This window comes from Myotis myotis, unplaced genomic scaffold (assembly GCF_014108235.1).
Source record: "Myotis myotis isolate mMyoMyo1 unplaced genomic scaffold, mMyoMyo1.p scaffold_m19_p_3, whole genome shotgun sequence".
NCBI lineage: Eukaryota > Metazoa > Chordata > Mammalia > Chiroptera > Vespertilionidae > Myotis > Myotis myotis.
The window spans coordinates 131,144,265-131,159,870 of NW_023416335.1; the positions used below are offsets into that span (position 1 = coordinate 131,144,265).

General features: G+C 37.0%; 1 pseudogene; it reads right to left on the reverse strand.

Annotated features, from left to right (window-relative positions):
• Nucleotides 1–1,951: 1,951 nt before the first annotated feature.
• Nucleotides 1,952–2,075, reverse strand: LOC118652413 (annotated as a pseudogene).
• Nucleotides 2,076–15,606: the final 13,531 nt, after the last annotated feature.

Here is a 15,606-nt window from a genome sequence, read left to right on the forward strand (position 1 = left end):
AAAGTTCAGCAGAATGATCATATCTCAAATTGAAAGAACAAGGCAAAAATAGCTTTATCATTCCATGTTTTGGAATCCAGTGGTCTAAATGTCAGTACAGAATGATAAGAGTATTAAGTCTTGGATCATATCAGTAAAAGCCAGAAGACAGGCAATTTTTAGTTTTATAAGTTCAAATTATATATAATTTATAAATAGAATGCATAGTTTGAACCTTACTTATCTAATACTAACATAACTTTAGATTTTATGGGAACATGCTAATCTCTAATTATATGCTAAGAAATTTGATTCCTTATTTAAAACCCAACTACTACTATTGCTATGGTATATAATTTGTCACACACTGAAGAAACTAAGCACATTTTGTGCCTACTGTATAAGCAGAATTTAGTTGCATATTTACTGTGATAAAAATAGAGATGGGACACTTATAGTTTGTGCTGACATATTTATAGCTCTTTTATTAAATTTAACACCCAAATATTTTCTAAGATATTACCAAGCTATCATGTTCATAATTTTCCTCCTGAGTGACAAACACTGGCTTCTTTTATTGCATTTTTTTAAATACTGTTTTATTAAATTTAATATATTTAGATAACAAGAAGAGGAAAAATGAAACTTGGATGTTTTTCTGAAACATCTATATTCTGAAAGATAATTCATATTTTCTCATAAAGAAAAATGGGTTTTCATAATATTCTGACTTGAGGAAATAGAGATGTTGCACAAATAATATAAACAAAACAAGGAAATTGAACAAAGACACTCTTATCACTCTTATCTAATAAAATGATCTGGGAAACAAAACAGACATTTTTTGTCATAACACTCAGCATGCTTGAAGCTATAATCCTCTCTGCATATGGTTTACCTTGAGTGCTGATTTAAAACAACAACACAGAATCCTATCTAATAAAGAGGGAATATGCTAATCGACAGTCACACCCTCACAAAGATGGCGGTGCCCACAGCCACAAGATGATGGTGCCCAGTCCCCTCAGCCCCACTGGGGCGCCTGCCTCCAGAGTCCCCCAGTCCCCTCAGCCCTCCAGCTGCCCAGGGCCAGCCTGAGGCACAGGCAAGCCTCAGATGGCGGCTGCCCAGCTGCCCAGGGCTGTCCACGGCTCAGGTAACCAGAGCCGGCTGAGGCTTGCACTGCCAGCAGTGGGAGCAGCAGAGGTGTGATGGGGCATTGCCTTCCCCTGATTGCAGGGTTTCCTCCTGCTCCTGAGGGTTCCCAGACTGTGAGAGGAGGCAGGTTGGGCTGAGGGACTCCCCCCTTCAGTGCATGAATTTTTATGCACTGGGCCTCTAGTTAATGTATAAGAGGGTTTGGTGTTTGTTATGGATTGAGTTCTGTTCCCCACAAAGGTGCACTGCAGCTTTAATCTCCATACCTGTGAACGTGACTTTATTTGGAATAGGGTCTTTGCAAATGTAATCAAGTTAAAATGAGGTCAGTAGAATGAGCCCTTAATCCAAGATGACTGATGTTCTTATTAAAAAAATGAAAAATTGGGCAGAGCTACACAGGGAATGGTCCTTTTCTCTTTTCCTATTTTTTTCTCAAACTGTTTAATTTATCCTTTTGTTCACATTTATAAGTTGTCCTTATCCTCTTTGAGTCTAGCAGATGTCCATTTAATTTTATTTGTTATTAAATTTATTGGAGTAACATATGTTAATAACTTCAATTTCAGGTGCACGACTTTATAATACATCTGTATATGTTATTGCTCAACATTATTGCTCAACCCAAGGTATAGTTTCTTTCATGACCACATATTTGACCCCTTTTACCCTCTTGTCCTCCCCACAGCCCCTTTCCCTCTAGTAACCACCATATTATTTATTGTTTGTGTGTGAGTTTGTTTTTGGTTCATTTATTGCTTTTTGTTTTATATCTCACATGAGTAAAATCATAAGGTTTTTGTCTATTTCTATCTTATTTTACTTAGAATAATACTTTCAAGATCCATCCGTGTTGTCACAAATAGCAATATTTCATCTTTTTAATCTGATAAGAACAGATACTACACTTGATCTTAGCCAAAAGGCTGAGAAGCGATAGCAATATTTCATCTTTTTAATGTTTGAGTCGTATTCCATTGTATATATGTAGCACATATTCTTTATCCAATCATTGTTGAAGGACACTTGGATTGTTTCCATGACTTGGCTATCCTATATAATAAAAGCCTAATATGCTAAGTGTCTGGTCGACTGGTTGGCCGTTCAACCAATCAAAGCGTAATATGCTAATGATATGCTAAGGCTGCTCAACTGCTCACTATGGTGTGCACTGACCACTAGGGGGCAGATGATCCGACCCATAAGATAGCTTGCTCCTGGGGTCCGGCCAATCGGGACTGAGATGGGCCAGACTTGCCCTGGAGCTCTCCCACAGTCCCTGCCCAGGTGGCCAACCTCCTGTGTCCCTCCCAGCCCTGATCATGCACCAGTGGAGTCCCTTGTCCTGGCCTGCATCCTCTCCAGTCTGGGACCACAGAAGAGATGTTGGAGAGCTGGTGATCCTGCAGGCCAGGCTGAGGGACGCCACTGGTGCCTCTAGTAGTAAATAATGATGCAATGAACATAGGAGTACATATATCTTTATAAATAAGTGTTTTCAATTGTTTTAGTAGATACCTAGAAGAGAAATTGCTGGGTTATATGATATATATGGTTCTATAGATGTTTATATTTGACACTATCTCTTCAGGAGCACTTTTTTTATTGGAAGTGGCTTAACAATCACTTCATACAAAGGCATTTTTCTGAAAAATGCCATTTCTAAAGCGTTTCTTCCTTTCTTACACTGACTCTTTTTGCTATTCTTAATTTGGATGAGAGTTCAAATAATTTTTTAAGTTTTCAAATTGTCAAATATTTCATTTGTATATTCTGCATTTAGAAAAACCTGAAATTTATATTGGTATGACCTGAAACACTTCACTTTAACATATCTCATCTGTATCCACTCTGTCTTAATTAAGGTACCACTGATTGTTGTAACATTTCCTTGTGTTAAGATAGAAATTTATCTTTTTAATCATAAAGAGTCCAATAAGATAGTGCGTGAACAGCTGGACTTGGTTAGAGAGAAGAAAATGCAATGTGCTTATTGGTGCAACAAGTCTCAACTGGGTTTTCTGAGATTTAGTTGGTCAATTCAATCTCCCACTCACAAAGAAATAGTTTATATTTTCTTTATTTAAACCTTTATGTGCCTTTCTGTACTCCTAATGTTCTTATCTGAGAAATAGAAGCAATTAAGGAAGCCAATCCCTGTCCCCACCACCAAATCTATTAACTACTTTGTATCTAGCCACAGACCGATTTTCTCCTCACTGCAGATGAACTATGTGGACTTCTAAGGGCAGACCTTTTACTTCTGTGCTATGTTCTATTATATTGTTTTCCTTTTCACCACAAGAACTTTGCTTCAAGAGCTGTTTCCTCTCTATAGCATCTTGCAATTTCCTTTCTCTTCAGGATCATTTTATTAGCAGAGATGAACCCCTATATTAAAAATTAAAGCCTTTTCATATGCATATCCCTCTCTGGCTACAGCCCCATGTCCCTTTATCCCTTATGGTAAAGCTGTTTTTAAAAGTTGACTATACTACCAGTCACCATATACTCTTTCCTCAATTCCCATTCTCTCCAAATCATGCCACTTGTACATCCATCCTCATCACACCACAGTATCTTCTCAAGTGTGACATTTTTTACCAGATAGGGGATCTGACCCTTGGTGGGTCTGCCTAGGGCCAGCTAGTAGTATGTGGGTTCTTGACTTTGTGCAGGAAAAATTTCACAACATGAGTCTAGGTGACTATGAGGAACATTTACTAAAGCCCACAAGAAAGGGCTTAGCATAGAAGAAGCAACAGGAGAGCCTAGGCTGGGCTGCCTTAGTTCTCTGAAAAGTCAGAGAAAAGGGGACCTTGGAATCAGGCTCAGGGAGTAGCCTGGGACAAGCTGCCACTGCCAATTGCTCCCCAGATTGCAAGTCTCCTGGGATCCCTTAGGGCTTAGGCCATGCATGCCTGTGGGGAAAGGAGAAGGGAAAGGGCATGGCCAGGGCTGCTCCCCAGAGGGAGAACACAGGCTGTGTTCTTTGTCTTGAGGCTTTACTAATATCTCTTTCTCACGGGCTATAATTTGAGGAAGTTTTAGGGGAGAATCTCAATAGAATATTCATCAGGTTTATGCTGATGTACCAAAATGAGATTTATTCTCTTAACTTCATTTGTTCTTGGGTGTGATTGGCAAATAGCACTCATTGAATTTCTGTTATCTGTCTTCCTGAGTAGGGTGATTTAAGCTATTTACCCTCTGGTTGCAGAGGAGAAGGGCAAACCATTTACCCTTAAATGTCCCTGGTTTAGGAAAGATAGGATTTATTAGATGGCTGAAACTGCTTGGCATCTTGATTTTCTAGATGGCTTCAAACTGCTGTTTACTATCTGTTCTCAGTTTTCCTATTTCGCTTGTCCTGGCTTACTGGCCTGTCTCACATTGACATCCATATTGTTAAGTGCAATCATCAATTATCAGTCCACATCTTACTGAACTTCTTAATTGCATTACACATAATCGATTATTTGCTGACACTATTGTGTTAATTTCTTTCCTGGATACCACACTTTCCTTGTTTTCCTTCTCTTAGGCTATTCACTTTTACTAGTAGTGTCATTTATTAGCTTCTCCTCTTTGTCCCAACCTCCAAATATTTGATTAGTCTCTAATCAGTTGACTTTGAGCTAATCGAAAGGAATAATATCTTGAGTGGTCCTGATCCAATTGGATAAACTATTAAAAGAGACAAGAAACAGCAGCAGCAGGATTCTCCTGCTGGCCTTGAAGGGTCAAAATACCATGCCGTAGAGAGAGCCACATGACGAAGACTCAAGATTGGCCTCTAGAATTGAGAATGGTACCTGGCCAGCAGTCAGAAGCGGGGCATCTTGGTGGGACAACCACAAGAAACTGAATTCAGCCAAAACTGAGTGAGCTGAGACGGGAACTTCAAGCCTCAAATGATACTGCTGCCCTGTGTGTTATCTCAATTTCCACGTGGTGAGACCTTGAGAAAATGACCCAGCTAACTGGAGCCCAGACTCCTTATCCACAGAAACTGTGAATGGGTGTTGTTTTAAGCCAGTAAGGTTGTAAAAATGTGTCCTACAATTAATAGAAATGTCATGCATCCACTTATCCAAAAACCAGACCAACAATCTTGGAGTCAAACTTACTTCTTGTTTCTCTCATAGCCTATATCTGATTTCATCAACTAGTCCCATGAGTTCTTAAAATATAGCCAAAATTGGGCAATTCCGTATGACCTCTCTATGACCCAGTACAAGTCTCAAAACAGGTCACTGAACATCTATAATATTCTTCTAAGCAATCTCTTTGCTTCGACTCTTGCCCTCTTCTAGTCATTTATCCACAGAGCAGAGTGACTTTTTAACAACATAAATTGTTTTGTTTCTTTCCTATGCTAAATATTGTATGTGCTTTTTATCACATATGTAATAAAATTCCAAACCCCTATAATACTGTAAGAATCAAAATGATCTGGCTCCTGGCTATTGTATATAAGCTCTTACCATTCTCCTTCTGACTTGATCTATGAAAGCCTACCAACATTATTCCTTTCTCTGAATATGACAAGCGCAGGGCCACTCAATATCCCCTTCCTCTGCCTAATAAGCTTATATTCAAGATTTCACTTGATTTTCTCATTTAGATCTTTGCTCAAGTTTCTTCTCAAGAACTTCTATGGTCACTTTATAAACAGTGTCCTGTGTCTGCCACATTTCTATCTCTCCTGTAGCCTGCATTTTAGCAAATTTTATGTGATTAGTTGTTTGTCTTTTATTTCTTTATAATAAAAAAGAAGAAAATATTTATGTATCCGCCAAACCTAGAAAGATCATGCTCCATTAAACTTGCTCATTACATCTTTCTTAAAATTGTTAATGATTTTTATTTATCTTATTTATTCTTATTCTATAATCCTTATTTCTTTCTTATTCTTATCCTTTATTAAAATATTATAAGAATATTTTATTCTTATCCTTTATTTCTTAGATTTAGTCTAGAGTGAATTACTAATTTATTTATCTTTCTTAGATTTGCTTTAGAATGAATGGCTAATTGATGTCTACCAAACAAATGAATCTGGATCTGCCAGCCTGAGAATAACATAGGATGTATCTTCAGACAACACTTGTGTCTCATATTATTTATGAATTAGTTTGACAAAGTGAAGCAATTCTCGTTAATTTTTAGGGTATTACTAAATTCTGTTTAGTATATAACATACAGTCATATATTTCAAATATTTACATGCATAAAAATTACACAAAGAACAGTTATATACATAGATTTTTAGTCCCCAACTCCAGAAATTCTGAAAAACATAATTCTGAAGTGTAAGCCAAGAATTTGGTGCTTACTAAGAAATAGCCTAGTGATTCTAATGCAGGTGAGCCTCAAATACAACCTGATTAGTACATATGGTATATGTCTAGACTTTTTATTTTTTCAATCTTCACTTGAGGATATTTTTTTCCATTGATTTCTAGAGAGTGGGAGGGAGGGTGGAGGGGTGCAGAGAAAGGGAGAGAAACATCTATGTGGGAGAGACACATTGATTGGTTGCCTCCTGCATGTGGTCCCACCAGGGTGGGGCTGGGGAACCTGCAACCTAGGTACCCTTGACCAGGGATCAAATCTGAATCTTCGGTCTGCAGGCTGATGCTCTAACCAATGAGCAAAACCAGCCATGGCATAGAATAAGTTTTATTCAGCCAACTAGTTCATTAGAGTTGTGCTCTCACATTTTCCATTTATTATGCAAACACATAAACTAGTATGCATGTGCCTTATAAAATGTATTTTAACTATATCTATTTGATAGAGAATGGTAATTTCTTAATTTTTCACATTAGTTGTATCTTTATTTGAGATCTTGAGTTTTTCTTACATTATTGAATGTTCCAGAAGTGTGGTCATCCACTTTTGTGTACTTGAAATATGACTATTCCAAATCAAGATGTACTGTACATGTTAATATATATTATATTTTAATAAAAGTATCAAAGGTAAATATATCATAAATATTTTTAATATGAATCAAGTGGTAAAATATTTTTAGTATCTTAGATAAAATGAAATGTGTTATTAAAATTAATTGTACCTATTTATTTTACTTTTTCTGATGTGTCTACTACAGAATATGGAGCTCATGTTATATTTCCACTGAACAGCAATGTTCCAAACAATGACCAGTTTTTATTGCTTTAATATTTATTTCAGGGAGCAGGGATTTTTCTTAACTATTAAAGAGTTTTTGTGATTAGATCTTTGGACAGCCTTGAAATTTTAAATCGTGACTATCTCCCAATTGTTTTCACTATAGAACTACTTTGGTTATTGCTCTAAATATGGGTGGAGTACCAACCTCTAAAAAAAATTAATTCTTACACCTGAGATTTTAGCATTATCGCTCTCATTGCATATTTAATTTGTAATATTTTTTCAAAAATATCTTTCTTAAATGGGAACAAATACTTTATACAAACAAATAAGATTCCATAACAACACTATGTTAACACACAGAGAATTAAACAAAATGTTGAGGAGGAGAAAACTGCATCTGTCCCAGGCATGCAGAGACATGTGATCCTTCAATAATCAGAAACAAATTAGAACCATATATGAGAGTTGGTCCATAGATATTGAAAAGGAGGAAAATGAAATTACAGATAGGACCAATCACCAATTGTACTGGCATGTCTTATGAGAGCAATTAATTTCAACTAGATAATATAATAAGAGTGGGAGGAAAAACTATAAAATTAATTATTTTATAATACAAATACTCTTCAATTATTGAAAAACAATCCTTTGCATAGAAAGGTAGAAAGTTGTTTGTCTTGCACTTTTGAAAATTTAGATTCTTTTGTGAGCAACTAATTTTCCTTTTGCTTTTGTTATTTGTTGTATTGCCTCATACAGTGTAGATATTTTCTTCCTTTTAAAATGTATGTAAATTATTCAGTTTCATTTTCTTAAATCATTCAAAATGTGATTTCAATTGAATACTAAAATTGAGTCATTATACAATCATTTAATACAGACTTCCAATTTAAAGAATAAAGAACAGAATAACATAAAAATTCTACACTGAGTGCCCATTTTTAACCCAAATACATCTCCAAATAGTTAAAAATTGTCTTCTCCCACAATAATGAAGTAAAGAAAAAAGCAAGAAATATCACAAAGATATGCTCAAAATGTGAATAAGATACATTTACCAGAGATATATATCTTATTTAACATTCTCTCTTCACAGAAAAAAATCAAGCAAAAATGTTGGTTTGTGCTCAGTTTACTCTGTAGTTTAATGTGAATAGATATTTAAATATAATCATGAAAAAATCAGTACATTATGCATATAAAATAATCATGTATTGTTTAAGTGGATTAGTCATTCAATCATGCAGCTAATTAGTTATTTAATAAGATATACCTTAGGGTTAAGGAAACTTGTTGTCTTGGTAATCATCTGTTTATGTGTCTGCCTCTGCACAGTGTCTGGTACATGATACAGCCTCAATAAATTGTTGTTAAATAAATAAATAAATAAATATAGCAAAGCATGGGTAGATAAATAAATGTCTTTGATAGCTTAGAGATATGCAGGTTTGGAGTCAAGGAAGAGCTGGTTTGGGCAACTTCTTGTTGGTTGTTTGCCTATCAAGTGCTTCCAATAGTTGTCTTCTAAATTATTTGATGTAAGTGGACCTCTGATGTTTTGGCTTGCTTAGCATCCACTTCTTTCTTTGTTTTAGAGACATTTTCTTTCCTATGAGAAACCCATTTCATTCATTTGAAATGAGGTTTAACGTACCCCAACCCTAGCTGGTTATAGAAATAGGTAAATGATCCCAGATAGGTTAACCAGAGGAAGCCAAACCTAATTATCAGAGTTCTGACCAAGATTTTTTATCCAGCTGTAAGAAAATTATTTCTCTTATATTTTCTGTGTTTAAAGTCAACTCTACTTTGTCCTTAAACATCTGAGTTATTTCAACCAATATAATTCTTTATGATTAGATTTCTGTCACTTAGCTAAAACAGTCCACTCTAATTCTTTGTCCACACATGCTTTGTTGGCTTGTATAGTGCTTCATTCACTCATTAAACATTTTTTGGCTCCTGCTGAGAATTAAATATCTGGTTCTTTATGAGGTGCTAAAAATACTTAAATAGATTATATTGAATTCCTTCCTTTGAAGAATGGAGGTTGGAAGCATGCAGGGAGACCGTTGGGGCTATAATAAAGGAAAATATACAAAATAGCATGGGAAAACAGAAAGAAAATAGGGACTAAGTTGGCTTTAAAGAAAGTCCTTCAAGAGAAGGTAACATTTGAATTGTGTGCTTTAAAAGGTGTGGCTTTCATGAGAGGGTAGAGCCGTTCTTCCCTACTGTTTATTATTATTATGATTAAAGTCATATATATTTAAAAGAAATTCAGCAATGCTAGCTCATGCCAACCATGTTTATTGAACAATTATACTTCTGTTTTCTCTTCTGTATATCTCTATTACAGCATAGTCAATTTATACTTAAGAAAACTTTTCCAGTAGTTGCATACTATCTAACATTAAAGGCACAGTGTGTGACCTCACTATACCTTAGGTATCCATAAAGAAAAGGCCAGGTATCGACAAGCCCACATCATATCCTGCAGCTAACCTTTTTTCTCTTTAATCCCCCAAATAACTCACACAGCAACTCAGTATTTGAATGGTGGTATAGTAGTCAATTAAATTCTAAAACTTATAGAGAAAGCAGGTTAAGGTGCTGCGCAGCTTATGATTTTAATTGCCCTGCATTGTATCTCAGTTGGGTAAATGTAAAGAGAAGTAGCCTCCTAGGCTTTTGTTCTATATACCATCTTCCAACACCTCTGAATGCCCAGAATAAGGACTCTCTCTGTGAAAGAGGGACAGTCACAATTTAGAAGAGCAATATTCCACTCCTTAAGGATAATTACTCCACGATGTAACTGAGAGCAATAAACAAAACAAAACAAACAAAAAAAGCAGAAAAGAAACGGATTATCTATTAGGACAGTGGTCGGCAAACTCACTAGTCAACAGAGCCAAATATCAACAGTACAACAATTGAAATTTCTGTTGAGAGCCAAATTTTTTAAACTTAAACTATATAGGTAGGTACATTGTTATTAACTTAATTAGGGTACTCCTAAGGCTTAGGAAGAGCCACACTCAAGGGGCCAAAGAGCTTCATGTGGCTCGCGAGCCGCAGTTTGCCGACCACGGTTTAGGAGAACATCATTCAGGTGATAGTGAATCTAAGCAACACTAAAATATTTTCCCAACTAAATAAATGTGATTGTTTAATTTAATTGTTAAATTATAGTTTATATTACATATTATTTCATATTAGTTTCAAATGTACAGCATAATGATCAGACATATATTTTATAAAGTGTTCCTCCCAATATTTCTAGTACCCACTTGGCACCATATGTAGTTATTACAATACTAGAGGCCCGGTGCATGAAATTCGTGCATGGGGGCAGGGTCCCCTCAGCCCAGCCTGCAGTCTCTCCAATCCGGATCCCTCAGGGGATGTCTAATTGCCGGTTTAGGCCTGATCCAGGGAATCGGGCCTAAATCGGCAGTCGGACATCCCTCTCACAATCCAGGACTGCTGGCTCCTAATTGCTCACCTGCCTGCCTGCCTAGTCACCCCTAACTTCCTCCTGCTTCCAGCCTGATTGCCCCTCACTGCCCCCCCCCCCCTGGCAGCCTGGTGTCCCCTAACTGCCCCCTGCTGCCAGCCAGGTCTCCCCCAACTCCCCCCTCCTTGCCGCCGGGTAGCCCCTATCTGCCCCCCACTGGCCTGGTCACCTTTTACTGCTCCCTCTGCCAGCCTGGTAGCCCCTCATGGCACCCCCACTGGCCTGGTCGCCACACACACCCTGCTGTTCAGTCGTTTGGTCGTCCCTCACTAACCCCTCTGCCAGCCTGGTCATAGGCAGCCATCTTGTGAGGGTGTGAGAGTTAATTTGCATGTTACCTCTTTATTATATAGGATTATTGACTATATTCCCTATGCTGTACTTTACATCCCTGTGACTGTTTTTATAACTGGCAACCTTTTTTACGCAGTCCCCCCACTCTCTTCCTCTCTGGCAACCATCAGTCTGTTCTCTGTAAATATGAGTCTATTTCAATTTTGTTTGTTCATTTATTTTGTTCTTTAGATGCCACATGTAAGTGAAATCATATGGTATTTATCTTTTTCTGTCTGACTTTTTTTACTGAGCATACTTTCTAGGTCTCTCTATGCTGTCCCAAATGGTAAAATTTCATTCTTTTTATGTCTGAGTAATATTCTATTTTATATATGTACCACAACTTATTTATCACTCATGTATTGATGGGCACTTGGGTTGCTTCCATATCATGGCGATTGTAAATGATGGTACAGTAAACATAGGGGTGTAAATACTCTTTCCAATTACTGTTTTGAGAAATTTTATTATTTGGATGCTGAGGATATTTTCTCACTCTAAATCATAGTGCACATACACATGTGTATGCATGCTCATATACATGCACATTTACACAAGCAAATACTGTCCCACATATCACATTTCTTTCTATACATGCTATACAGAATGGGTAATTAAGCTTTCTAATTTTATATGTATAAAATTTTAATGCACAGATAGTGGTTTTGTAAACAATCAGTGCTTAGTATTGTTTTGGAGGGGGAGAAGCTAACATCTCAAATAATGATATTTTGCTCAATCAAATTCAAAATTTCTTTCCATAGGACATGCTGGAAAATCTCTGAACCTCAGAAAGTGTAAGCTATATGTCTTCCAGGCATACTGGTTCTACATGATGCAGGCAGAATTCACATTTTGTTTTTGTCTGATGCTAAAGTAAACAATTTCTATTCTGCTACAAGAAAGGAAAGATAATACAATCTAGAGCAAAGGATTATGAAACCATGTGACTCTCATTCAAAGGACAGTTTTTTAGTGTAAGGATGGAAAGAATTTATAATTACTAAACTAATAAGTTTTAATTAATAAATGGTAACTATATAAGTAAATTATTTTCCTAAATATTTTAAATTATACCTGTCAAATTAAGCTCATGATGTTACTAGTATTTTACAGTTTGATTTATTTCAAATAAAGTTTTTCAAAGTAAAGTTTACATTAGCTTTATTCCTTGGAGAATAAAAGGAAAACTTTTGGCTAAAAACACTTGCTTTGTTTGAGAAGACCAAAGAGACCATCATCTTTTAGGTAGTGTATAAATTCCTGTGTAGCAATTTTAAAAAATTGTTAAACTGGTAATCTCCAAGAATTTTGTATTGTCAACATGTCATTAAATTTTTATTTCTCTAATCTTATTTTTAAATGCTTATTTATTTAACATAAAAATTATGAAAGATTAATATATTCATTATTGGAAATATCCAGGACTTTTTTCTTTTAAATATATTTTTATTGATTTTAGAGAGGAAGGGAGAGGGAAAGAAAGATAGAAATATCAATGATAAGAGAGAATCATTGATCGGCTGCCTCCTGCATTCCCCCCACTGGGGAATGAGTCTGCAACCCAGGCATGTGCCCTGAACAGGAATCGAACCATAAACAGAAATTTATTCCTAGTTCAGTGCTCAACAAGTGAGCCACACTGGCAGGGCCAGCCAGGACTTCTTAAGCAATATAAAAGGTTGCTGTGCATTTAAGAATTCAAATAATGTATTGACTTCTAGGTAACTGAAAATAACTAAAGGAGAGAGTATAGAGTCTACAATTTGATGAGAATTAATTTTTGTATACTGTCTCACATGATGTCTCTCTAGAGAACTCATTATTTAAAACCATGCTATATTCTTATCAATAAATACTACACTGTATTATGATCTTACATGACCTGTTAAATACACATGAAATTTACTTAATTCATGATTTGCTGTTACTTTGCAATTGACCTCTAGGCCTTCATATTTTAATATTGTATTAGCTATTAATCTCAATATATCTATTTTCATTTAATTAATTAAATAAATTAACTTTCTATTAATTCTTACACCAGCATCCATTTGAACAACTGCTTCAGGCAATAAAATTGTGGAAATAGTGTAGAAGCAAGATCTTGAGTGCTCTCTGAATTGAAACAGTGGTCATGCAGATGCAGAAGACAGAGTGGAATTTACTGATGTATAAAAAATAAAGGTAGAGTATCTTAGTTACTGATTAGGTGTCTGAGTTTTGAAAGATGGAGAGGAGTAACCTTGAACTTTGGTGACTAACTATCTTAATTCTTACATTCATTTATTCAGCAAATACTTGTTAAGGAATATCAAGAAATATCATATGCCAGGTACTTGGGAAAAAGCTGAATAAGACTTAATTTCCTCATGCCCTATAGAGCAGGAGCTCTATACATAAAAGCCTAAGTGACAGAATGACCGAACGACCGGTCGACCAATCACTATGATGCACACTGACCACCGGGGGGCAGATTCTCAAAGCATGAGCTGCCCCCTGGTGGTCAGTACACTCCCACAGTGGGAGAGCCACTCAGCTGACCAATGGGCACCAGACGCCAGGCTCACGGCTGGTGGGTGCACCTGTGGCAGCATGAGCCTTTCCCGCCTCTGTGGCAGCACTATCAGTTGGCAGCAGCAGCAGGCGCAGCGGGCCAGAATGAGTGGGAGCAGCGCAGCGCCCAGCCCAGGTTCAGGCTCCTCCCTGGCCGTCTGCCACTTCGTGTACTACTACATCCTTGGGGGATGTCAGACTGCCTGTTTCGGCTGGATCGGGATTGGGCCGAAACTGGCAGTCTGACACTCCCAAGGGTTCCCGGATTGTGAGAGGGTATAGGCCAGGCTGAGGGACCCCACTGGTGCATGAATTGTGTACCAGGCTTCTAGTAAACACATAAAAATATCTAAGGAAGAGGGGTGCTTAAAGTTTTAACATAATTCATACATAACTATTCAGTCTACTTAAATTTGGAGATGATTTTAATCTCTAAAACAACATATCATTTTATCGGTTCACAACTATGTTTTTTATAGGGAGGATGTCTTTATTACTAAGATTTTGCATTTCTTATTGTAAATGAGAGGGACAATATGCTATCTTCACCATCCTGCAGTTCCAGAATATTATTATTATTATTTTTTTAATTAATGTGCTAGGTCTCCTGTAACAAATTACCACAAACCAATTGGCTTAAAACAACAGAAATTTATTCTCTTACAGTTTGGGGGGCTAGAAGTCTGATTCAAGGTGTGGCAGGGAAGTTCTTTCTTTTCCTTTTTCTTCCAGGTGGATTTTGTGAGTATGTTTATTAAAGCTGGAGACAGTGAAACAGGAAAAGGCTTAGGGTAAAAAAAGCACAGGAGAGCCAAGGCTAGGCTGCTGTCAGCTCACTGTAAAGTCAGAGAAAAGGGGGCCTTGAAGACAGGCTCAGGGGGTTAGCCTGGGATGAAAAGTCACTGCCCATTGCTCCCCTGATTGCAAGTCCCTGGGGACCCTTAGAGTTTAGAAGATGCAGGGCTGAGAGGGAAGAAAGGTGGGGGTGTGCCCCTGGGAGGGAGAGCACAGGGAAGTCCTTTCTAGAAGCTGAATAAGAAGGCCTCTTCGTGCCTCTAGGCCCATGGCCTCCCTTTTCTTAAAGCATTTATTTTCAGGAACCTGTGATTATAAATTCTTCCTCTGCTCCTTTAATACCCAAATCTTTTAACAAGCTTCTTGTCTGTTTTATAACCTGGGAATATTTTTCTCAAGGACCACCCCTTTGAAATATACCCACCAAAGAAGACAGTGTCCACTATCTCCCAGCTTCCATGATAAAGTAGTAGCTAACTTCTAATAAGAATATGAGCCAGTGATCAGATTAGAACCCGCCCCCCCAATCCAGTATGACCTCATTTTATTTTTATTTTTTATTTTATTTTTTTAATTTAAATCTTTATTGTTCAGATTATTACATTTGTTCCTCTTTTTTTTTCCCCCCATAACTCCCCTCATCCCAGTTCCCGCCCCACCCTCCGTCCTCACTCCCCACCCACTGTCCTCATCCATAGGTGCACGATTTTTGTCCAGTCTCTTCCCGAATCTCCCACACCCCTTTCCCCCCCAGGAATAGTCAGTCCATTCCCTTTCTATGTCCCTGATTCTATTATAATCAACAGTTCATTCTGTTCATCAGATTATTTATTCACTTGATTCTTAGATTCACTTGTTGATAGATGCATATTTGTTGTTCATAATTTGTATCTTTACCTTTTTCTTCCTCTTCCTCTTCTTAAAGGATACCTTTCAGCATTTCATATAATACTGGTTTGGTGGTGATGAACTCCTTTAGCTTTTCCTTATCTGTGAAGCTCTTTATCTGACCTTCATTTCTGAATGATAGCTTTGCTGGATAAAGTAATCTTGGTTGTAGGTTCTTGGTATTCATCACTTTGAATATTTCTTGCCACTCCCTTCTGGCCTGCAAAGTT